The sequence below is a fragment of the Kogia breviceps genome, chromosome 1, assembly GCF_026419965.1.
Source record: "Kogia breviceps isolate mKogBre1 chromosome 1, mKogBre1 haplotype 1, whole genome shotgun sequence".
NCBI classification, from domain to species: Eukaryota; Metazoa; Chordata; class Mammalia; order Artiodactyla; family Physeteridae; genus Kogia; species Kogia breviceps.
This window is the reverse complement of record NC_081310.1, coordinates 153,268,105-153,292,144: the sequence shown is the minus strand read 5'-3', so window position 1 is coordinate 153,292,144 and position 24,040 is coordinate 153,268,105. Positions and strand designations below refer to the sequence as shown.

The window sequence follows — 24,040 nt, the reverse complement described above, 5'->3', positions numbered from 1 at the left end:
TGGACCAAGGGGACTTAATAAAAAGAAAATGTCAAGCAGCAAATATAGTGGTCCAGATTTACAAGACTTTATAAGTCTTTACAAGTCTTAAATTTGTAAGTGGTTCATATTTCTTTTTTAAGTTTGGAGGCATTAAAGCTCTGTTGCCTGGGTTCAAATCCAGCACCACCACTTCTCATCTTTATGATCCCCAGTGAGTTACTGGGTCTCTCTGTTTCCACACCCGTGAAAAAACTGGTGATCATAGCCACTTTGCTTATAGGATCGTTGTGGGATTAAATGGGTTAATGCATATAAAGTGTTTAGAATATATATTCAGCTGATCGTTGGTATTCTTGGCATGTATCTACATTTTTTTTTTTTTTTGGGCCTGTGTACTAACTCAGGAAACAAAAACTCAATCATTTTCCACCTATTCCTTGCCCTTTGGGGGTAGGGTGGGGGAGGGGAATGGTTTCTTTAAGAGACTCAGAATAAGGGTGCAGTTTTTTTGTTTAAACCTATACAACATTTACTTAATGATTTTATTCATCCATATCAATTATAAACATTTTCTTTCATACGTGGAAAATTCAACTTTTTCTTTTAATACCAGATTTCCCTGCTTATGGGAAGATATTCAAAGACACCAGCAGTTTCTTGCAAATGTGTGAATTTTATTCCTTTCTTTTTTTGAAGTCTTGAATAGTGAGCACATGATTTTTAAAAAATCCTCATGAAATAGAAGCTATTTCCTAATTCCAATCTATGTGCATAGTTTATGTGTTCCAAATTAACATGGATGGGGATTGCTTCTGGATCCTGGAGGCAAAATAAAAAGTGATTTGATCCCATTGTTAGATATGGAAGTTCTTAGAAAATTCTCTCATTTTGTCCTGTTCAATAAATATCTCTCTAAAGAACACAAGCAGTACTTGTACCTATATTATAGACTGGTAAATAATTACGTTTAACAGAATAAAGGTCAAAGCCGTTGAAGGTGTCTTAGGTGTTATTGGGCTCAACTCCCCGGACTCCAACCCTTTCCCTACCCCAAAACCACACACATGCACAGACCACCACCACCATGTCCACCACCCCCATTATCAATGCCACCACCTCCATCATTACCACCGCCTCCATCATTACCACCATCTCCACCACCCCCATCATCATTATCACCTCCTCCATCATTACCACCCCCATCATCATTTCCACCACCTCCATCATTACTACCACCTCCATCATTACCACCTCCTCCATCATTACCACCATCTCCACCACCCCCATCATCATTGCCACCACCTCCATCATTACCACCACCTCCACCACCCCCATCATCATTATCACCTCCTCATCATTACCACCACCTCCATCATTACCACCTCCCCCACCATTACCACCATCTCCACCACCCCCATCATCATTGCCACCACCTCCATCATTACTACCACCTCCATCATTACCACCTCCCCCACCATTACCACCATCTCCACCACCCCCATCATCATTACCACCACCTCCATCATTACCACCACCTCCATCATTACCACCTCCCCCACCATTACCACCATCTCCACCACCCCATCATCATTGCCACCACCTCCATCATTACCACCTCCCCCATCATTACCACCACCTCCACCACCCCTATCATCATTATCACCCCCTCCATCATTACCACCACCTCCATCATTACCACCACCTCCATCATTACCACCTCCCCCACCATTACCACCATCTCCACCACCCCCATCATCATTGCCACCACCTCCATCATTACCACCACCTCCATCATTACCACCTCCCCCATCATTACCACCACCTCCACCACCCCCATCATCATTATCACCCCCTCCATCATTACCACCACCTCCATCATAACCACCGCCCCCATCATTACCACCACTTCCATTATTACCACCAACTCCATCATTACCACCACCTCCATCATTACCACCACCCCCATCATTACCACCACTTCCATCATTACCACCACCTCCATCATTACCACCACCTCCACCACCCCATCATCATTGCCACCACCTCCATCATTGCCACCACCTCCATCATTACCACCACCTCCATCATTACCACCTCCCCCACCATTACCACCATCTCCACCACCCCCATCATCATTGCCACCACCTCCATCATTACCACCACCTCCACCACCCCTATCATCATTATCACCCCCTCCATCATTACCACCACCTCCATCATAACCACCGCCCCCATCATTACCACCACTTCCATTATTACCACCACCTCCATCATTACCACCACCTCCATCATTACCACCACCTCCACCACCCCCATCATCATCACCTCCTGCATCATTACCACCACTTCCATCATTACCACCTCCTCCATCATTACCACCACCTCCAGCATTACCACCAGCACCAAAGTCCATAAAATGGCAATTATGTGCTGATTTTCACAAAGTCACCCACAGAGTGAATGGGAGGCAAAAAAGTTTTTTCAGAACCTTCATGATACTTTCATCCAACCTTTACTTAAACTCCTGCACAATGCACAACATTTGTTCCACAGTCCTGCTCCCTAACTGGACTAGAATTATATTTACCTCTGAATGATCTGTGCCCGGCACTGGGTTTCTCCCTCAGTGGTTGCTCAGGAAATATGTCCCCAATGGAATTGAATGCAGAGCTCCAATTTTCTGATACCAGGTTTCTATCCCAGACTACCCTGCCAGCTTCCAAAAGTCCTGTTTTTCAAGGGTGGTTTTATAAAAGCCAGTGTTGATCTAGAATTAGAGATAAATACTACAAGTGCCATGGGGCACAGGCTCACGGCAGAGCTATTGGGGAAAACTGCAGGCACTGAGTTAGTGGGACGGGGGCAGTCTCCCATAGAGGCTGTGCACTGTGGGATGTTGGGTGGACCCGAGAAAACATCAGTTCCCTGCTGCCTCTTTATTTGGGAGCAGGGAGACATTCCCTGGCCACTTATGGAAAGCTTGAGCTTTGCTATCAGGGTATCAGCCTCACAAGAATAAGGAACACCATGTTCTAGGATGCCAGCCAGTGCCCAGGGAGTTTTCACAGCAGACAAGGCGAAGCAAGCTTAGCAGGATGGTAGGGGCCACTCTGAGGACACACTGGCTTGTCTCTCCTCAATGGAGAAATTGAAGTCAATCCATCCTTCATAAGGTTTCACACCATTGTCCATCTGGCCAACCTGGGTCAGCATTTAAGTCTCTGGCCCTGCTCCATGGGGAGGGATAGTAATATCACTGTTTATGATGGGTCTCTGTAATGATGTTCCTTTCTTCAGAGGCCTTCTCTGACTTCCCGGGTCAGTCTGTTATAAGCTTCCTATTGGAATAGCAACTGGTATATCTCAGTGCATTTGTAATCACTTGGTCAATTCCCCTCTTCCTTGCTAGATCACTAGTTCTACAGGGAGAGGGACTAAATTTTCCAATTCATTGCCGTATTCCTTGAACCTAGCACAAACTAGGTTCATTTAAAAAGTGTTTATTAAGCACCTACTGTGTACACACTGGTACACAGTAGGTGCTTAATAAACACTTTTAAAATAAATCAATCAATCACTTTAACAATAAACGAACAGGGCTTCCCTGGTGGTGCAGTGGTTGAGAATCTGTCTGCCAACGCAGGGGACACGGGTTCAAGCCCTGGTGCGGGAAGATACCACACGCCGTGGAGCAACTAAGCCCGTGCGCCACAACTACTGGGCCTACACTCTAGAGCCTGAGAGCTGCAACTACTGAAGCCCATGTGCCACAGCTACTGGAGCCCGTGTGCGACTAGGGCTCGCGCTCCGCGACAAGAGAAGTCACTGCGATGAGAAGCCCGCGCACCACGACGAAGAGCAGCCCCCGCTCGCCACAACTAGAGAAAGCCCACACACAGCAACGGAGACCCAACACAGCCAAAAATAATAAATAAATATATAAATAAATTTATAAATAAATAAATAAACAAGAAAAACAAATAGTATATAGTCCTGGAAAGCTTACAAAGTACTTTTTACATGTATTAACTATGTTGTTTAGTTCTCACATGATCCATGTGAAGGAAGAGTATTATTCTAATTTTTACAAAAGAGGAAAACGAAAGGTTAAAGCAGTTAACTGCCCAGTAGCAAGGTTGAGAGTTAATCAAGTTGGGACCACACAGCCCAGCTCTTTCCTCCTTGCTCTTGAAATTCTCTTTCTCTTCGCCTAACCCCCAAAGATAAACTTAGAATCACCAGCGCCTTCCATCCCCCGCACCTGCTGTGGGATCCCAATTAATAACTGTAAAAAACATTTGCTATTGTTCTGAGGAGCTGGAAAATCAATGTGTTCATTAGCAAGCTCCCCCTCCCTGCCATCAGCCAGGAAGACGAGGTGCTGGGGCCTGTTCTCTCTATTTCTCCTCAACCATCTGTGACTAAAAATGTTCTCTGAAATGCACTCTTCCCCAACTCTCACAGTTAGGATTCCATCTCATCTTTATGTCTCTTCCCCATACTAACACCCCCATCCCCGAAAATAAAACCCCAGAACCCCATTCCATCCTGTTGATCTGCTCCTCTTTCACAGACCCTCTCTAGTCAGCCAAGATCCAGTGGCAGCTTTAGGTCTCAATTTTTGTTGAAAAGGAAAGCAGGCTTTCATCCTCCATGCTTTCCCGTCTGCCAGAGATAACTTGTTAGTTACAGACCCTCCAAAGAGAAGGAAGATGATGTAAGATTCAGACAGAGGCTAAATCTGAGCCCGCAGAACCCTAGCTCTCCCAGTCCCTCCTGCTCAGAGCCAACCCCATTTCCTGGTGTGCAGGCTGACGGGCCAGTGGCCAGACTAAGCCGACTCTCAGATGATGTAAGTCTGGGGAATCCATTGTATATAGTACTAAACTTGATTTATATAGGATCAGCCACTGAGGACAGTAAAACACTCTTTTAAAACAAAATTTAAAGCTACCTAAAAGTTGCAGTTATAACACAAGGAATAACTGAATACCCATTACCTAGACTCACCCACTCTTAATATCTTGCCACATTTGTTGTATCTCTTTCTCTATATACTTTTTCTTTATTCCTTAAACCCTTTGAGAATAAGTTGGCAATATTATGAAACTTTACCCCTAAATTCTTTAGCATGTTTCCTCTAAGAACAAGAGGATATTCCTGCATAACCACAATACTATGATCTCACTCGGTACATTAGAGAACTGTTACCTAATGTACAGTCTATATTCAGATGTCCCCAATTGTCCCAATAATCTCCTTCAAACCTTTCTTTCCCATGTAGGGTCCAGTCAAAGACCATGTGCTTCATTTAATTGTCATTTCTTGTTAGCCTATAATCTGAAACTGGTCCTCAGCCTTTTCTTTTTTTTTTTTTTTTCATGATATTGACACATCTGAACAGCATAAGCCAGGTTTTTTTTGGTTTTGTTTGTTTGTTTGTTTTTTCAGAATGATCTTCAACTTGAGTCACATGATTCCAGTTCACCCCATCATTGGAGACATTAAATTTATCATATGATTAAGAGGTGTGTCAGATTTCTTCACTGTAAAAGTACCTTTACCCTTTTGTTAAAAACAAAAGAGCAGGACCAAAATGGAGTCACTTATGCTAAGCTCCACATCATCAAACAGAGACTTAACTTAATTACAGTTTTGGCTCTCCGAGAAATGGAATCTTAAATCTGTCAGTAAGGAATTGCTGGATAAGCACTTGGTTGGTAATCTGCCTGATAGACCCCTGCCATCCCCTAAAGACAATAACCTTGCAATAACCAATGTGCTGCTTTTGCCTAGTATAACTTCTTTGTCATGGCTCCCTTCTGCCTATAAAAGTCTTTCATTTTGTATAGCTCCTCAGAGCTCCTTTCTATCTGCTAGATGGGATGCTGCCTGATTCATGAGTCATTGAATAAAGCCAATAAGATATTTAAAACGTACTCAGTTGAATTTTGTTTTTTACGCTGTGTAATTAATTGGCATTCTGTGGGAAGCTATTTGAGAGCATATGAATATCCTTTTCCCAAACAAGTTTTAATACAATGGCTTAAGTATCCATTGATGATACTTCCCTAAATCAATTATTATAACAGTGGTCGCAAAATAGTAGTGTTCTGATGCTATCATTCCACATATATTAGTTTTTCCTGCAAAAAGAGTTTTCCCTTTCACTCTTCCATGTTTAGTATCACTCTAGACTCATGGATTCCGTTTTGTATTATTCAGTGTGTTAGAATCCCTTGTCGTCATTCTTCTGTCTGTTGCTCTAATTGAGTATCTTGGAAGGAGAAAGTATTAAGTCTTCCAGCTCCTTCTCATCCTGTTTCTCTCCAATCTCAGTCATGTGAGGGTTCACTTGCTGACCCCTCCTATCCCTGCTGACATTTATTCCTGACAGGGAAATCTGAGAAGTCACACAGAAGGATCTGGAACTATATCATGATGCTCATTTCCATGCTGAGCTTCTTGAGGGATGGGGTCACAGCTCCTCATGGCTGTGTCCCCAGCACCCAGCAAGGTACTTGGCAGGTAGTAGGTGCTCACTGAATATTGTGAAGGCAGCCCAGGAATGACTGCTTCAGCCAAGTACAAAGCAGCGGCTCAAAATCTCAGACGAGGGCTTCCCTGGTGGCGCAGTGGTTGAGAGTCCGCCTGCCAATGCAGGGGACATGGGTTCGTGCCCCGGTCCGGGAAGATCCCACGTGCCGCCGAGCATCTGGGCCCGTGAGCCATGGCCTCTGCGCCTGCGCGTCCGGAGCCTGTGCTCCGCAATGGGAGAGGCCACAACAGTGAGAGGCCCGCGTACCGGGAAAAAAAAAAAAATCTCAGACAATCTTTATTAGAGGACAGGGAAGGAAAATTCACCTTTACAGAATACTTAGAATGTGCCAGGCCGCTGATGAACTTAGCAAAAAGCTGCCATATTAGTCGGACTTTTACGTGAGAAGTGAATAAAAGTATCTGGAGTTTTTAAGCCACTGTCATTCTGGGTCTGTCACATGCAGCTGAACTGATATCCTAGATAACACATTCCCCTTGTACTTTGTACTCTGGTCATGATGGCTATTTCTGGTTCCCTGAACACACTACTCCAGTGCTTCTCAAAGGAATCACCTAGGAGTCTTTTTAAAATGCAAATTCTGATTCAGTGGGTCAGAGCTGGGGACTAAGATTCTGCATTTCTAACAAGCTCCCAGGTGAGGCCGAGATGCCGCTGCTCTGAGGACCACACTGCACTTTTGTAACAGCAAGGCACTACTCTGCTTCATATCTATGCATTTGTAAATGCTTTTCTGTTTGCTTCAAATCCTTGCCTCTCCTGGTGTATCTGGAAAATTCCTATTCATTCTTTAAAATTTTGTTCAAGGTCATCTCCTCTTTCCTTTGCCACTTGTTTGTGAGCACCTACTATGTGCCATTGCTGGTTTAGGTCCTAGGATCCATGAGTGTACAAGAAAAATGTGGTGTGTCCTCTCAGAAACCCCACACTCTAGGGGGAAGAAAGAGAGACTGTAAGATAAGCAAACACACAAACCAACACGAACTGCAGTGACAACTGCAGTAGGTACCATGCAGTAGGTACCATGGAATATGAAGAGGGAGAATGACCAGGGATGGGTTGTCCTTTAGGCATGTGGCCAGGGAGGAACTTTCAGAGGGGAAAATAATTGAGGTAAGATCTGAAAAAAGAGAGTAAGTTAACCCTATGAACAACTGGAGGGAGGGAAGAGCTTTTGAGGCAGAGGAAGGAGAATGGGGGCAATGCCCCAGAGCTTGGAATGTTAAAGGACCTAAAATAAAGCTGTAAAGTTGTAACTTAAAGGTAGTGAGAGATGGGGAGGGAGCTTGGAGCAGAGATGCGAGGATTTGAGGGCTAGGTCATATAAGACCTTTGGCCATGGTGATGTGTTAGAATTTCATTGCAACTGAAATGGGAAATCTCTGGAGAGTTTTAAGCACAAGAACGATAAGATTTATTTATGTTTTAAGAGATCACTTTGGCTGCTTCATGAAAAATGTATGGTAATAACAGCTAATGATAATAGCTAACATTTACTGATTGTGCTTCTTATAAACCAGGCACTGCTGAGTGCTTACATATATTAACTCATTTAGTGCTCTCAATAACCTTATGAAACAGGTACTGTTATTATTCTCATTTTATGGATGAAATTGAGAAAAAAGTTAATAAACTTGTCCAGGTCATATAGCTAGTACATGTTGGAGCTAAGATTTGAACCCAGGCAGTCTGGCTCCAGAGTTCTGGCACTGCATCACTCTGTTCTACCTCAGGAGAGAGCATGAGAGCAGGGTAATTCATTAGGGCAGACTTGCAGCAGTCAAAGTGGGAGATGTTGTAATAGGGAAGAACAAATATTACTCCAAATTAGATCTGTTCTATTGCCTGTGCTTAGTCATCCTGGCTCTGCACCTTTTGCAAAAGAATGTTGCCTATAGCCTGAAATATACAGGATAGCCTATTCTCAGGGCTCTGACCTTTAAGAATCCATTCACATAAAGATAAAAAGTTGTAGAACAGAGAATAACGTTGGTCTTGTTGGAAGTTTACAGGAACATCACGATCTGACCTAGGTGGACAGCTATAAGAACAAAGGATTCCAATACCAAGAAGTTTGCAACAACTAACCATGCCCCTCCCTTACCTTGCCTTTAAAAGTTCTTTGCTGAAACCCTTGAAGGAGTTCAGGGTTTAGGGGCGTGAGCAAATGTTCTCCTTGCATGGCCCTGCAATAAACCTTTCTCTGCTCCAAACTCCAATGTTTCAGTTTGTTTGGCCTCACTGTGTGTTGGACACATGAATTTTCATTCAGTAACAATGTTGCTGGCTTGGTCTAGAGCAGTGATAGCCAAGAGGGAAAGAGGGAAACAGATTTAAATATTATTTGGGGAGGTTAAAAGACATGGAGCCATCAAGAATGGCTTCTGAAGTGTTGGACTGCAAGCAGATCGGTGGTGTATCCATGTGCTGAGATGGGGAAGTCTGGGAGAGAAACACATTCGTTGAGAAATCAGAGTTATGCGCCAATGTAATTTTTGAGGTGGCTATTCAATAAACAAGCAGGGAGGAGATAAACAAGTAGGTACGAGTGTAGGGCTCAGAGTAGAAGTCTGGGTTAGAGATGGGAATTTGGGAATCACCAGCATGAGTGGGGTATTCACCATCACGAGATTGAGTGTAGCTGGAGAAGAGAGGAAGGTTCAGTGGTAAAACTAGGGCTCACTCACTTATAGAAACTGGGTAGAAGAGGAGAAGTCAGAAAAAGAGATGGAAAAACAGTGACCGGAGAAGAAGTAGGAGGAAAACCAAGAGGGTATGATATCAGAAGCCAAGATAGATAAGCTCCTGGGCAGTCAAGTGAGAGGAAAGGAGAGAAGAATCATTAAGTGTGGCCTTGTGGATGTAACAGTCTTCTATTACCTACAAATATTCCATTCTCCCTTCTTCCTTAGTCACAGCATCCCCATTGAGGCACATATGGTTTGGAATAAAGATCTTATTTACCAGTCTCTCTCACAGCTAAGTGTGACCATGAAGCTAGGCTCTGTAAACAGAAGTGTTGTGAGAAACTTTGGGGAAGGATCCTTAAAGGAGCTGACTCAACAGGCAGAAGCCCTTTTCCCTTCCTGCTGCCTGGAATGTGGTTTAGATGATTGGTACCACAGCAGCCATTGTGTATGTAGAGGAGTTGGCACAACAATGTAGAGTGTTGCACAATAATAATGAACACAGGGCTTCCCTGGTGGCATAGTGGTTAAGAATCTGCCTGCCAACACAGGGGACACGGGTTCAAGCCCTGGTCCAGGAGGATCCCACATGCTGCAGAGCAGCCAGGCCCGTGCGCCACAACTGCTGAGCCTGCGCTCTAAAGCCAATGAGCCAGAACAACTGAGCCCATGTGCCACAACTACTGAGGCCCGTGCGCCTAGAGCCTGTGCTCCGCAACAAGAGAAGCCACTGCAATGAGAAGCCTGCGCACTGAAACGAAGTGTGGCCCCTGCTTGCCACAACTAGAGAGAGACCGCGTGCAGCAACAGACCCAACACAGCCAAAAATAAATAAATTAATTAATTAAATTAAAATAATAATAATAATGAACACATACTAATATAGTCTCAGTTATTGCTCTAAATACCTTATATGTTTTAAATTATTTAATCCTTAAAACAACCCTATGAAATAAAGATTATCCTTATTTTACGTGAGAAAAATAAGGCACAGAGAGGTTAAGTAATTTGCCCATGGTCCCACAGCTAGAACATGGCAGAACTAATATACAAGCTCAGGCAATGTGGCTTAGTTGTTCCTAACTACTCTGCCATACTCCCTGAGATGGAGGTTTGGGGGCATGAAGTACAATTAGGCTGACTGATTGTGTGCTTTTATACAGCTGCATGCAGCTGTTCTGGTGCCAGGCAGAGGGGCAGACAGCTGGGCTCCTAGAACTGTGGTCTGGACAGCACCGTAGAACAGAGACGGAGAGGGAAAGCTATTGAGGCCTGTTAACTCCACTGACTATATTGATGGACAATGGACTCTAAGTGAAGTCAGGCGAGGAGGGTACCCAGGCAGAGGGTGGGCCTCGTCATGGTAAGATCCCAGGTTCCTCTTCTCTAAATCGAAAGCCCTGAATAGCATGACTGCTTAAGTCCCTTCTAGCTCTACAATCCTAGAATTCATTTGGTGCTCAATAAATATTTGTTGAATGAATAAATGAACAGATGTGTATGCACATAGGCAATACACATTTTCTTAGCAAGCATACATATAAAAATAAGAATGCAATATATGTTATATATTTGCTAAGCAAATGAATATTGTAGGCAAAGAAAATACCTACATCTTTGGGAAACATACAGACACACATATCAATAGCATTATTTCATAATTATATCACATAAAGCAAAAACACAACTCCTGCATGTCATTGGATTTTCTGTATCCAAATGACTGAGGCTTTGCAGTAGGTCTTAGAATGCTTTATCAGGGAATAAGCAGGGCTCTCAGTACTGCCACACTGGGCACTAATGCATGATGCATGTACATATGTGGGAGGCTGCACATAACACAGACATCTGGTGGCCACAACTCCTCCACCTCCTCCTCACACACCCATGCTGGAAAGGTGGGATAGGACTGGCGAAGAGAAAACTGACTATGGGGTAATTGGAAACCAGCAGGTCTCCTGACCTGAAGCAAAGACGCTCCAGGGTCTGTTTGAAATTACACTGAAATTGACTAGCACACAAGCACACCTGTTATTATTTTAACCTAATTCATCGTATTTAATAAATGCTCACTTTCAAAACAGTGATAAGTGTTGCAGTGAGCACTGTTTGTGTATTAGCTCATTTCAGCCTTTCAACGACCCTGTGAGCTCGATGCTCTTCCTAGCCCCATTGTAGTGATGAGACAGTTGAGGCTTAGAGAAGTTCATCCTTTGCCCTGAGTGACAGCTATTAATGGAAGCACCATAGAGGGACCTCGAGCTGCGTGAAATCTGAGCCCTCTATTCCTCCTCACCATCTGTTGGCAGGTCGTTCACAGGTATAAAGTGCTACTTTCTTCTCCTTTTAACAGAGTTGCCCAAGAAACAGCTTTTCTGGGACTTCTCTGCCAGAAAACCAGGGCCTCAAAAGCTATCTGTGTGTCCTGGGCTCTGATGACTCTCTCAGAGACCTCCAGCCTCCCGCCTTTAGCTATGACGCCTGATCGGGTTACTCATCCTTATGCCCATACATTAGCTAAACCCATTAACCTGACACGACTCCACTGACATGCTATTCAACAAGCAGCCCAACAGCCGATTTAACCGATATAGATTTACTGCTTAACGCTAGAGAGGAGGGAGCCAGGAGGGAGGGAGGCAGGCGCTAGCACCCCACAGCTTCCCGGTGCTGATGGGCGGCCAGCGATCCTCTCCTCCAGCAATTACTGACACTAATTAGCAGCTTACTACAGATCCGAGGGAAGAGACACCGCATAATCCCTGCCTACCACATTCTAGGTGCAGAGTCTTCAGGAAAGGCCCTTGTCAAGGGTCTTTCCGGGAAGAACCTGGCAGCTCAGAAACCAAGCAGATTGGAAGGGGTAGAGGGGGGATCTAGAAAATGGCCTCATAACCGGGGGCCGCTCCGTTTTCCGCTCCCAGCTTTGGTCTGGCTGCGGCTTCCATCAGCTGCAGCCCCGGGCTTCCGTGGTGAATGGCTCTCATTCCGGGCACGCAGCTGGCTGCCAATCATGGAGGCATATGGCTCAGATTCCTGAAGCCAAGTCATTTGCCCTCTGACCCAATTATATGGATTATCACAAAGAACAAAGCAGTTGGGATTCAGCCACTGTGCTGCTCTTCACTTTAGGGGAGGGTTTGGGGATGCAGGTCTATTTTCCTTTTTCTTTTTTCTCCAAATATGCCTATTTTACGCGATACCGAGGCACTTCTAAGTTTAGAAGACGGAGTTGATGAAGGAGGACGAGGCCCTTTGTGAGCAGAGAGAGAGCAGATATTTCTTAAAGGGGCGCAGCTAGAACAGTAGAAAACAAGCTAGACTCGTCAGGGGTCATGAGTTTTAGTCTCTGTTCTGTGTTGCGTGACCTTGGGCAAGTCACATCTCCACGCTGAAACTCGGGGACCTGGGCTGTCTTCGTAAAATGAGCAGTTACCTCAATGACCTGTGAGGTCTCTCCCAGCATGCCTATTCTCAGTTGATCATAACCTAGAGTCCCATTACAGTAGTGGAAAACTTAGTGAAATAAGCTCATAAAATAATATTAATTTCTAAAATAAACCTTATTTTATAACAGATTTCTGTGCAAGAGAATCATAATGTGTTTTCTTTGCTTTATTTTTAATGTGAAATTGAACTAAGAAAATGATCTGATACCCTCAAATCTAAAAAGTGAATAAAATCAACTCTCTGACTTTGTATCCTTCGGTTAGAGAAGAAAAAAAAAAAAAAAAAAGGAAGTATGAAATTGTGATTGCCCATTGCAGCTATCTATTGGGTAATAAATGTTGCAGAATCTGTGTCATTTAGCAAAAAATACTGCAAAGAAAAATAATATTACCGGTTTAGTATAATTATGTAGATTATGTAGATTTTACATTCAATGAACTCTTGCCAAAATAAATTGCGTATATTATCTAAAAAGCAAATGTTAATTAAAACTGTATCTTGATAGCGTGCGTGGTTCACAAGACATTCTGAGCATATGAGATTATATAGCACACATTAGCTACAATCAGCTCAGACTGAAGGTTTGGGTCATTTCAATGATTCATGTGAAGCCAGACAGAATTGGCTGGTACTGGTGTCTGACCGCAATGCCTCACATATTTATATAGAAGATGCAGCTTGATCCCAACTTATTTTTCCAGATGAGTGAAGTGTCTCTGCCTGCTCCAGAGTTTCATAAATAGGAGAGCTGACTTGAATTGCCATTAATTAGCTGTTTAACACAAAGCCACCCAGCGATCACTGTATCCAGGGTACAAATATAAAATTCCCAGCAAGGAAATGAGACTGGGGAATAGACACAGAGAACTGGAGGTCACCATATTCATCACTTGTCTCTTTCCCTCTGCTACCCTGAGCTCGGATATCCCCAAGACCAGACCATCATCCATTCACCCTGATAGGTGGGTAATTGCATTCTTGAGTCACAGCATCTGGTCTTTTTTGAACATCTTCACTGCTGAGCAGTGTATACAAAGAACAAGATCCAAATGCTGCAGAATTGATTCTTCCGCCCTCACCGAGAGGCACTGCTCCAAAGCTAGTTTAATTATAGGTGTTTAGATGCACGGAGATGAATACCTAGGGAACAACTGTTCTACAGCACTGCTCTGGCAAGCGTGTATTTTCTTTTCTTTTTTTTTTTTTTTTCCACTTGCCATTTTAACAAACAGTCAACTGTGTGCTGCACATAAGTGATCTGTAATCAACAAAACAATAAAATGCCAAGTGTTAGGGAAAGGTCATGGGAGGGTTTTCAGACAGGAGCCTGGAGCCACAGCGTGGCATGGAATGGCGAGGCTGTCATTTCCATTGGAATTCCAGGGTCAGTTCACGTCTAGGCTACTACCAGTATACTCTTATGGAAACTCAGATATGTTCAACAAGCCACTCTCTACCTGCCTGTAAAGATCACTGGAAAATGGCCTTTAAATGTGGGCCTACATTATTTGAAGTTTCTGAAGGAGTAGCAGCTATGGAGGCCAACAGATGAGGGTTTGGATCTCATCACTACTTAGGAGGTGTGTGATGGTGAGCAAGTCGGTTCACCCCTTGGAGCTTCAGTCTCACTGCCTGAGAGTGACAGTGCCTACCTATAGGGGCAGATGTGAGGCTTGATTGAAAGAACAAATGTAGGCACTTAGCACAGTACCAGATTCTTAGTGATATCTAGGAGCAGCTACAATTCATTCATTTGTCACCCATCCACACAATCAGCTTTTACAGAGTGCTGACTTCGATTATTCAGAGGCAGATTTATGCACAAAGACATTTGGAAAAGACAGGATTTTTGAGGATACTGGAGCCATGGCATGGATAACCACTGAACTGGTTTAATTTCCCCCTAGAGGCAGTACACAAGGATGGGGAGGAAGGGGGACTCCTTTCTCTGTGTGCTGGCCATATGCCTGTTTCATCTCAGGTCCCATTTCTGCTCTTCTCCGCCTAGGACCCCCAAACCTGCTTTTCTCATGTCCTTTTGCCTGGTGGCTTTTGTTTCAGTTTTATCAGCAGAAGACCTGGTAGGACATTGCAAAGCAGGAGGAAGAGAGAAGGAACTTACTTCCGGCTTCCGGTTTCTGCCAGCATCTTTCCAGCAGCAGTGTAGAGCTAGGATCTCCAGCATCTTTTGGCAGTTTCCTCTCTTACAGTGCAAAGCCTCTTTCTGGATCCTGGGGTCAGAACTTAGCAGGTCCTCCACAATCTCAGGATCAGCCAAGTGGTGGCCCCTGAGACCCCAGCACCAGCCATACAGTGTTAGCTCTGCGTTCTCATCACCAACCTATGGAATTCTTCCACAGCTCAGCACCACAGCCCAGCACCTGATGTCCCAGCACAAGCCATGCTGTGACTTCTCTTTGGTTCCAGCCTCAGCAATCCCTTCTCACTGATTCCAGCATGGGCTGGTCCCCCAGCCCCGTGGCAGTGCAGCTCAGCAGGAGGGGGCTGCCTAGATTTCCTTCCATTCACTCAGCCCTAGGTGTGGTAGCTGCTTCCAGTACTTACTAATCTCTGACCTACCTCACCTTTCCCTTTTGTTCTTTCAACCTTTCAAACTGTTTATAACGAATCCCCTGTATCAAACCCCCTCTTTTCCCACTGGACCCTGACACCCTGTACACCCTGCATATCTGAACATGGACATTGAAACCTGAGGGGGGAGGGGAGATTAAGGAAGTTGTTTTAAAAGACAGCACCCTTTAATCCAATAATTCTACTTCTGCAAGTCTTAAAAGTGACATTGGCTAACTCTATTCTTCCCTTAAGCTTCACTTACATGTCACCTCCTCAGAGAGGCTCTTTTGGCCTCTGAATCTAAATTCTTTGCCTTGCCATATCAGTCTGAATCTTTCTTTCACGATACTCATCATGATTTGCAATAATCTAACGTTGCAATTGTATTTGTCTGTCTCTCCATTAGGTAAAAGCTCAATAAGAGCAGGAACTGGGTCTCTTTGGTCACTGGTCTTTCCAGCACCTGGGAAGGCGTACCTTGTACAGGTGCTCAGAAATAAATGGACGGCCAAAGATGTTCATCGTGGCATTGTTTATACTTAATGAAAAGCAATAAACACCCCACAGACCCACTATGATGAAAGTGGATAAACATATGAAGAATCCATTCAACGGTTCAACATAACCACCATATTTAGCCTGATATAAAGGTTTCTTGATGTGTGGTCCATGCGCCACATTCCTCAAAATCACCACAAATGGTTGTTAAAATTCAGATTCCCAAGCACCAACCCCAGATTTTCATAAGCTCTTCAGGTCATTTTCACGCACCCTAACTTTTGGGAATCCCTGGACCAACCAGGATTCATGTAAGTTGCAGAGATCTAGCACTAACTTGAAAAATGTATTTTACCATGTTGGTTGGGCAAAACAAAAGTAAAGCCAACTAATCAAGTAAACAAAAAACAAGGACAAGTATATAACTCAATTAGATAAACAGAGAAGTAGATAAGTAGGAAGGTAAACAAACAAAAAACTAATGTCACAACTTTTACAAAAATCATAGAAAAAGAACTATAAGGAAATATACCAAAAAACTTTCCTTTGGGGAAGGGCTAAAATCACTATTTTGTCTTCGTCGTTCTGATTTTTCATATTTTCTGAATATCTGATAATAAGCATGTATTTTGTAATAGAAAAATACCAAACCAAATCATCTCTAAAAAGAAAAAAAAAAAAAAGAAAAGAGATTTTCAGCAGATCACCCAGTCCAGCTGAAAACGCCAGGTCAGGCTCTCTGACCTCTCCTTCCCTGGGTTCCTTGGGCTGTTTCTCCATCATTACTTGTCACCCATAGGGCATGTGATGTGATCATTTCCTTAAATCTTACCCCGTCTGCACTAAAACCAGAGACTGGCAGCTGGTAAGCCATTGAAATTTCATACTTAAGACATCAAAGCTGGCAGCCTTGCTTTCAATTCCCCCCAGCTCATCTTCTTAGGAGAAAAGTTTCTCCAAAGCACTTGATCCCTTGAAGTTATTGGGCACCACATTTAGCCAAAGCCCTGCTCAGACTAGAGAGGCAAAGTTGGAGAGAAGCCATGCACAGTATATTAAAAGCTTGGGTATGCAAGTGACGTGGAGGGAAAAAAGAAACCAAGCAGCTGATCCCCTCAGAGCCCCTTGAGTCCAATTCCTGACAGACTACACAGTTATTGTCATGGGAGGAAGAGAAAAGATGGCAAGTATGGCCGGAGTTAATCTTTGGAGAGACTCTCACTGCAGCCAAGCCCGGAGCCTACCATTATCCAGGAGCAGCATAATGGCTCACTGTTAGGCTGTCTCCCAAGAGGAGAATTTTAGGGGAGCCCTCTGACATCCTTAAAATAGAGTCCAGCTCAGCTGAGCTGCTGGCTGGGGACGATGCTTCCAGCCTGCTGCCAGTTCTTGAGCTGTCAACTCTGCACAGAGACCACAGGCCTTCATCCTCAGTGCTCCATAAAGACAGTCACTTTCCCAGGCAGGTGAAAGAAAATGATCCGGATTTCCTATAAGGTAATAGGCAAAAGTGCTCCCTGACAGCGGAATCGGGCCGTAACAGCGGAAGCACCACCTCAGAGCAGATGATTTGACAGTCATTGACAAAGCCCAAGTGCAGTCAGCAGGCCAGCCCGCCTCTCTCCCAGACAATGAAATTACCATAAAGACCTTGGCAACGGCCCCTTCGCTGGTCTCAACTCCGATTTTCCTGCTACTTTAATCCATTCTAACACAGGTAAACCTCCCTAAAGCCCAGATTTCATCGGGTTCAAAAACCAAGAGCTACAGAAATCGAGGATGAATTTCACAGCCTGGCATCCAAGTCCTTTCATATTCTAGCTCCAACCAGTATTTTTTTAATGTGTAATAATAATAGCAATCAACCTGTCTTGAGTGCTCACTATGTACTAGGCAATATTCTTAGGGTTTTTTAAAAAAAATAATTCATTTAGTTCTCATAATAACCCCATGGTGATTAACAGATACACACTACTATGTATAAAACAGATAACAAGGACTCACTGTATAGCACAGGGAACTATATTCAATATCTTGTAATAACCTATAATGGAAAAGAATCTGAAAAAGAATATATATGTATAACCAAATCACTTTGCTGTATACCTGAAACTAACACAACACTGTAAATCAACTATACTTCAGTTAAAAATAAATAAATAAATAAGAAAACAATGAGCCCCATTTTACAGATGAGGAAACTGAGGCACAGATAGATTAAATAGGTCAAGGAACTCACCTGAGGCTATACAGCTAATAAGTGGGAGAATCAGAGCTGGAACCCAGCAGTGTGACTTCACAAACAGCCCACACATGCACACCTGTAACCCCCATGCTTCCCAGTCATCCCTGGAAGGAATGGTTCCCCTGACAGCCGGGCCGGTCTGAACACTTTTCTCTAAATGTGTCTGCCCTACTCCCCTTGTCCCTCCTCCCCATTGAGTAAGCATGATGTGTTGGTCCCCAGGCCCATGGCCAGAGATGAGCGTAGGGCAGCCTTGGATGGAGGGAGGTGCCCCCAAAGGAGCCCAGAGGGGCCTGTATTTGACTGACTGTGCTTCAGGGCCATGGGCTCCCTACTGAATTTTGAAAGAGGATGGCTCATTCAGGCCCCTCAGTAATAAAATGAAGAGAATAGTCCTGCCCCATACAGTTGGAAAGAAGGTTCAGTGAGAGAAGGGTGAAAACGGCTTTGGGAACTTATGATTGCATCTTCCTTTGAACCCCCACAGCATGCTTTACTAACATCTCCTTTTCCCTTCACTGTGCCTATTAGCATCTCCGTTCCTCTCCAGGCCCCCCCTCCCCAGCTGCATATTAAAGAGGCAGGCACATCACTAAGTGGGTTGTGTTGGGTATATTTCCTTTCAAAGAGGGGAGGCCTTGGGTGCTCTGAAATCAGCTGTCCATGTACTTGTGGGAACTCATCTGCTGCTGTCCTTAAAGTCTTTAAGGTGAAATGCTGCGTCAGGAGCTTACTGCAATGTGCCCAGCCCTCCCCTCCCTACACCCTCTGCCCCTATTCAACACTGCCCATGTGAACGTGACATGGTTTTGGTCTCCAGACACCCATCCAGAGACGGTTTCCTACTGTCGTCCTATCCTATAAGAATGGGACATAATTTTTAAAAACTGGGTTTACACTTTAAATGGGTGAATTGTGTGTTATGTGAATTATATCTCAATAAAGCTGTTTTTAAAATAAGAGAAAGCAGGGCTTCCCTGGTGGCACAGTGGTTAAGAATCCGCCTGCCAATGCAGGGGACACGGGTTCGAGCCCCGGTCGGGAAGATCCCACACGCCACAGAGCAGCTAAGCCCACGCGCCACAACAACTGAGCCCACGTGCTACAACTACTGAAGCCCGTGCACCTAGAGGTCATATACTCCACAACAAAGAGAAGCCACCACAATGAGAAGCCCGCACACCGCAACGAAGAGTAGCCCCTGCTCAGCGCAGCAGCAAAGACCCAACGCAGCCAAAAATAAATAAATAAATAAATAAATAAACCTGTGACTCTGTAATAAATAAATAAATAAGAGAAAGCAGCCATAGACAGTGGGTACATAAGTAGGCGTGGTTATGTTCCAATAAAAGATCACATACCAAAAAAAACAACCCACAACTGATTTCAGGCTTCATGCTAATCACTTGGGGTGGTTGCAGGGGGTGATGGTGTATTGGCAAGAGCCCAGGACGTGGAGTAAGACAGACCTCAGTTTGAATCTTGTGTCCTTCCACTCATGGTGTGTCCCTGGACATGTGACTTTGTTCCCTAAGTCTCAATTTCCTCTGCTGAGAAATAGTGATGAGATTGCCTCCTTTTGTTGCGAGGGTTTAAAGTTCAAGACCTTCACAATATGCCTGACACAAATAGGCACTCAAAATTGGCACTTCCTTCCTACACCAGCATGGTGGCTCAGGAAATGGAGCAGCCCGCATCCCTGCCTGCAGCTTCCCAGTTTATGGGAGCTTATGGAAATGTACATTTCTATATGTACATATACAGCAGCGTGGGGCAGGTAAACAAGTCTAGCACAGCATGTGAAGTGGGGCACCAGATACAATATGGAGTGAAAGGCAGTCAGGGGTGTCTTCTCAGGGCCCAGAGGGAGTAAAGCTTGAGGGAATTCTTGGCAGATGAAAGGACACAGACTCTACATCAGACAACATGGTTCTAATCCCTGCTCTGCTCCAAATTTCAGTGTGATCTTGACAAAGAAACGTCACCTCTCTGAGCTTTGATGTCTGTTCTGAAAAAAGAGATAGTAAAAACTTGCAGGATTGTTGTGAAGTTTACAGGAGATAATGAACAAATGTGTTTTGATGGCTAAGCTTCACATGAATTTAGGGACCAAGCTAGATGTCAGATTAGGGGGAGTCATCAAAATAAAAATGCAAAGATCTGTGACCAACTAGGACCTACTGTATAGCACAGAGAACTATACTCAGTATTTTGTAGTAACGTATAGGGAAGAGAATCTGAAAAAGAACATTATATATATACACACATACATATATATATGTGTGTGTGTGTGTGTGTATATTTATATATATATATATATATATAAAATGGAATCAATCTGCTGTACACCTGAAATTAACACGATATTGTAAAACAACTATACTTCAATTAAAAAAAAAAGATCTGTGAATCTCTAATAATGTGCCAGGGAGTTGGAAGAAGTAGTTCAGTGTGAGTGTATGAGCACATGTGCATACTTGTATCTGTATTTAAAACAAATCCATTTAAGGGAACTTACTCCTAATAAAGGCCCAGGGGAAGCTAGGTGGACTCAATGGCTCCACGTCATTGCAGCCATCCTCCTCCCCAGCCTAACACAGATTTATAGAGTTTATTTTTCTTAAGTTGCTCTAAGTGCTTCAGCTGTACTCTTTGATTTAGCTTTATGACATTCCCATGCAGTTAGAGGCAGGTGATATTATTTTCATTTTATCAATGCAGCTATTAAGCGTGAGAGGAGATTTGCTTAGTCCATGGAGCTGGTGGGGCAGAAAGCGACCTTGAAGGTCATGTAGTCAGACCCTCAATGCTGGGGCTACAATGCCTTCAACAGCATTCTTGCCAAGGCCTTATCCACCTAACATCCGAATGCTTCCGGGGACGGGGAGTTCCGTCTGTCAGAGAGAGAAGTCTAAGTATGGGCTAGGGAAACCCTTTTCTGGCAAGGCTAAATTGGAGGCAGTCTGGGCTTGATGTCTGAGAGTCTTGGGTTCAAATTCCAGCCCCACCATTCACTAGCGGGGCAAATGATCGATCTCTCCAAGTTCCATATCCTCATGTATAAAATTAGAATACAAAAGATCTACTTCCAAGAGTTGTTTTGGTAACGAAATAAATAATAGGTATCAAAGTACTTCGGCAAATATAAAGCAACACATACTTATAAGTTATCATTAGTTTCACTATTATCATAAAGGCTTTCACCTTGGCAGGTATCGTCAGGCATTGTTGCTGGACTATTAATTAGCACAAAGCTTTCGATGGACAAAGTGGTCCCATTAACCAACATTTAAATATACACATTCTTTTTGAGCTGCAGATTCTACTTCTAGGGATTTAGTCTACAGATCCACTTCTACATGTGAATAATATGTTCAAAGATATTATTATAATATTATTCATCACTTTATCATTAGTAATTTAAAAATACTGGAAACAGTCTTAATGTCCTTCAGTAGGGAATTAATTAAATATTATAATATGGCAATACAATGGAATAACTGTTGTATTGTTAAGAGAAAGAATTCTTTCTATACGTGCTGGTATGGACTAATCTTTAAGATATATTATTTAGTGGAAAAAGTAAGCTGCAGTACAGGATATGTAGTCTGGACCTCTGTATTAAAAAAGAAAAGTGGATATAATATGGTCACACATACACACATGTGCACTCTTAGAATTGGAAAACATACACAAGAGGTTGGTAATAGTGGTTGCTTCTTGGGAAAGAAATTAGGGAACTGGTTTTTACTGGATGCATTTTGTACTGTTTTAATTGTTTTTGCCAGTATATGTATTCCTTTTATAGAAACAGAAATAAAAGCACTATAAAGATGCTGACTCTCTAACCATAAATCAAGTTTTAAGGGGCAGAAGTACATCACTCTCCACATCTCAAAAAACGGCCACCCCATGCGATTCCTCAGAACTGTCCTGTCTCTTCTTTCTCTCATATCTAACTATCGACAACTTCCATCTGCTGCATTTTTTTTTTTTTTTTTTTTTTTTTTTTTTTTTTTTTTGCGGTACGCGGGCCTCTCCCGTTGCGGAGCACAGGCTCCGGACGCGCAGGCTCAGCGGCCATGGCTCACGGGCCCAGACGCTCCGCGTCATGTGGGATCTTCCCGGACCGGGGCACGAACCCGCGTCCCCTGCATCGGCAGGCGGACTCTCAACCACGGCGCCACCAGGGAAGCCCATCTGCTGCATTTTTCACACAGGTCCAGAATCAGATCACTCCCTGCCCCTCTCTGGGCTGGCCCAATGTCTCCTCCGCCTCGGACCGCTGTGCTACCCTCCCCACTGGTCCCCCGGCTTCCATTCTCACTCTGTAGTCTCTTCCCCACAGAGAAAGAGCCCAACTGAGCTTCTTGAGAACCGAATTCAGGTCACATCAATTCTCTGATCAAAACCCCCGAACAGTGCAGGCGTCCCTACCACCGCCCCTGAGCACCCACACGGCTATGGCCCCAGCCACGCCTCTGACCTCATCTCCTAACCTCATTCCCCTGCTCATTCTGCTCCAGCCACATTGGCCCCTTGGTGTTTCTAGAACTTTCTCCCACCTTTGCACCACTTTTTTCCTCAGCCTGTAAGGTACTCCCCATATAGAGCTTGTATGCCTGGCTCTCACTTCCCTAAATGCCACCCTATCCCTTCCTTCCCCACTTTTACAAAATAGCACCCCTATTACTATTTATTCCCTCCTTCTGCCTCGTTCTTCTCCATGGCAATATTCCCCGCTTGACACTATTTGTTCATTGGTTTGTATAGTATCACCTCCCCCATTAGTGAGAACTTCAACATCGTTCTTAGCACAAAGGTAGACCCATGGAGTCACTAATAAATGCCTGATGACTTTAGTTGGGCCGTTTATTAGTGCAATAGAACGAGAACTGGACCAGAAAAAGGAGACCTGAACCCTGAACTCTTGTTCTTGCTTACTTATGCCCGATGACATCAAGCAGATCTTTTCACTTGTCTAAACCTCCCAGCCCAGGGTTTCTAGGCCCCTGGTGGTTTCAGGAGGTTGTCACAGGAAAGAGGGAGTGAGGGAGGGAAAGAGGAAGGGAGGGAGAATGGAAGAAAGGAAAGAAAGGAATTAAAATAAAGACAGAAAACAGAAGCTGAGTAGAGTACACAGCCTGAGAGTCGAATGTCTGGGGCGGCTTTGCCCAGAGGAGCCACCATCCTTGAAATGGTCCTATTTGTTCCATGAAAGAATTTCCAGGGACAAGTACAATGAGAAATGCACATCATGAAGAACCGCTCGTGGATATATATGATGCCCATCCACAAGTGTAATAAAGTTCTGAAAAGTTTTATAGTTAAGGGCCCTGTTATCTCAGTGTTCCCAAGCTTTCTTTTGATTATAGCACTTCTTCCTTTCTTTTCCTCCCTTCCTTCCTCCCTTCCTCCCTCTCTCTCTCTCTTTCTTTCCTTCTTTCTTGCCTGAATGGAGAGGGAAAAGACAATTTAGAGAACAGAGACAGAGAGCAGAGACTCAGGCTGAAACCCTAGATTAATCCATGTCCAATCAGTCACCATCTCCTGAAGCTTTCAGCGTGACTCCCCTGTCTGTCAAGAAGTGGAACGGGAAGAACAAGAGAGGATTATAGGCTTCTGTCAGTTTTGCACACAGGAACTGAAATAGGGATGTCCCACTGTTATAAAACAGAAGTGGGAAATGATTTTGCCTGAAAATAAAGCCAGGGCGAGGAAGTGTGTCTCCCAGTGACAGGTGGGATGTGCATATCCTCTAAATGGGTTGGCCACGTGTGATCAAACACCCATGAGCCAGTTCATGAGAAGGGCAGGACCACCAAATTGATAGCATCAGGTAGGCAAACACACCTCTTCATTTTAGGGTGTATGATCACCAAGTCACAAACGTCAGGCCACAGACATGTGTGTAGTCCTGGATCTACAACTGGCAGTTAGCAATTCATTAGACAAGGTAGAAATTGCCCCCTCACTGAACTCTAAGCTGTCCTCCACAAAATTCTTTTAGGGCAGAGGCAAAGTCTGAAGTGATGTCATATTCTG

At 44.0% G+C, this 24,040-nt stretch overlaps 1 protein-coding gene across 14 annotated transcripts in view; it reads right to left on the bottom strand.

Annotated features, from left to right (window-relative positions):
- DAB1 (DAB adaptor protein 1) overlaps window positions 1–24,040 on the bottom strand; it is a 1,205,719-nt gene that overhangs the window by 853,301 nt on the left and 328,378 nt on the right. The window contains exon 1 of one of the 14 annotated variants that reach the window (XM_067006947.1): window positions 2,570–2,841. The exons of 12 other annotated variants lie outside the window; for them this stretch is intronic. The gene's annotated coding sequence lies outside the window, so the exon portion shown is untranslated. Of the gene's footprint in view, window positions 1–2,569; window positions 2,842–24,040 lie in introns of those variants that run through there. One more of the 14 variants, XM_067006932.1, reaches the window with a different exon arrangement.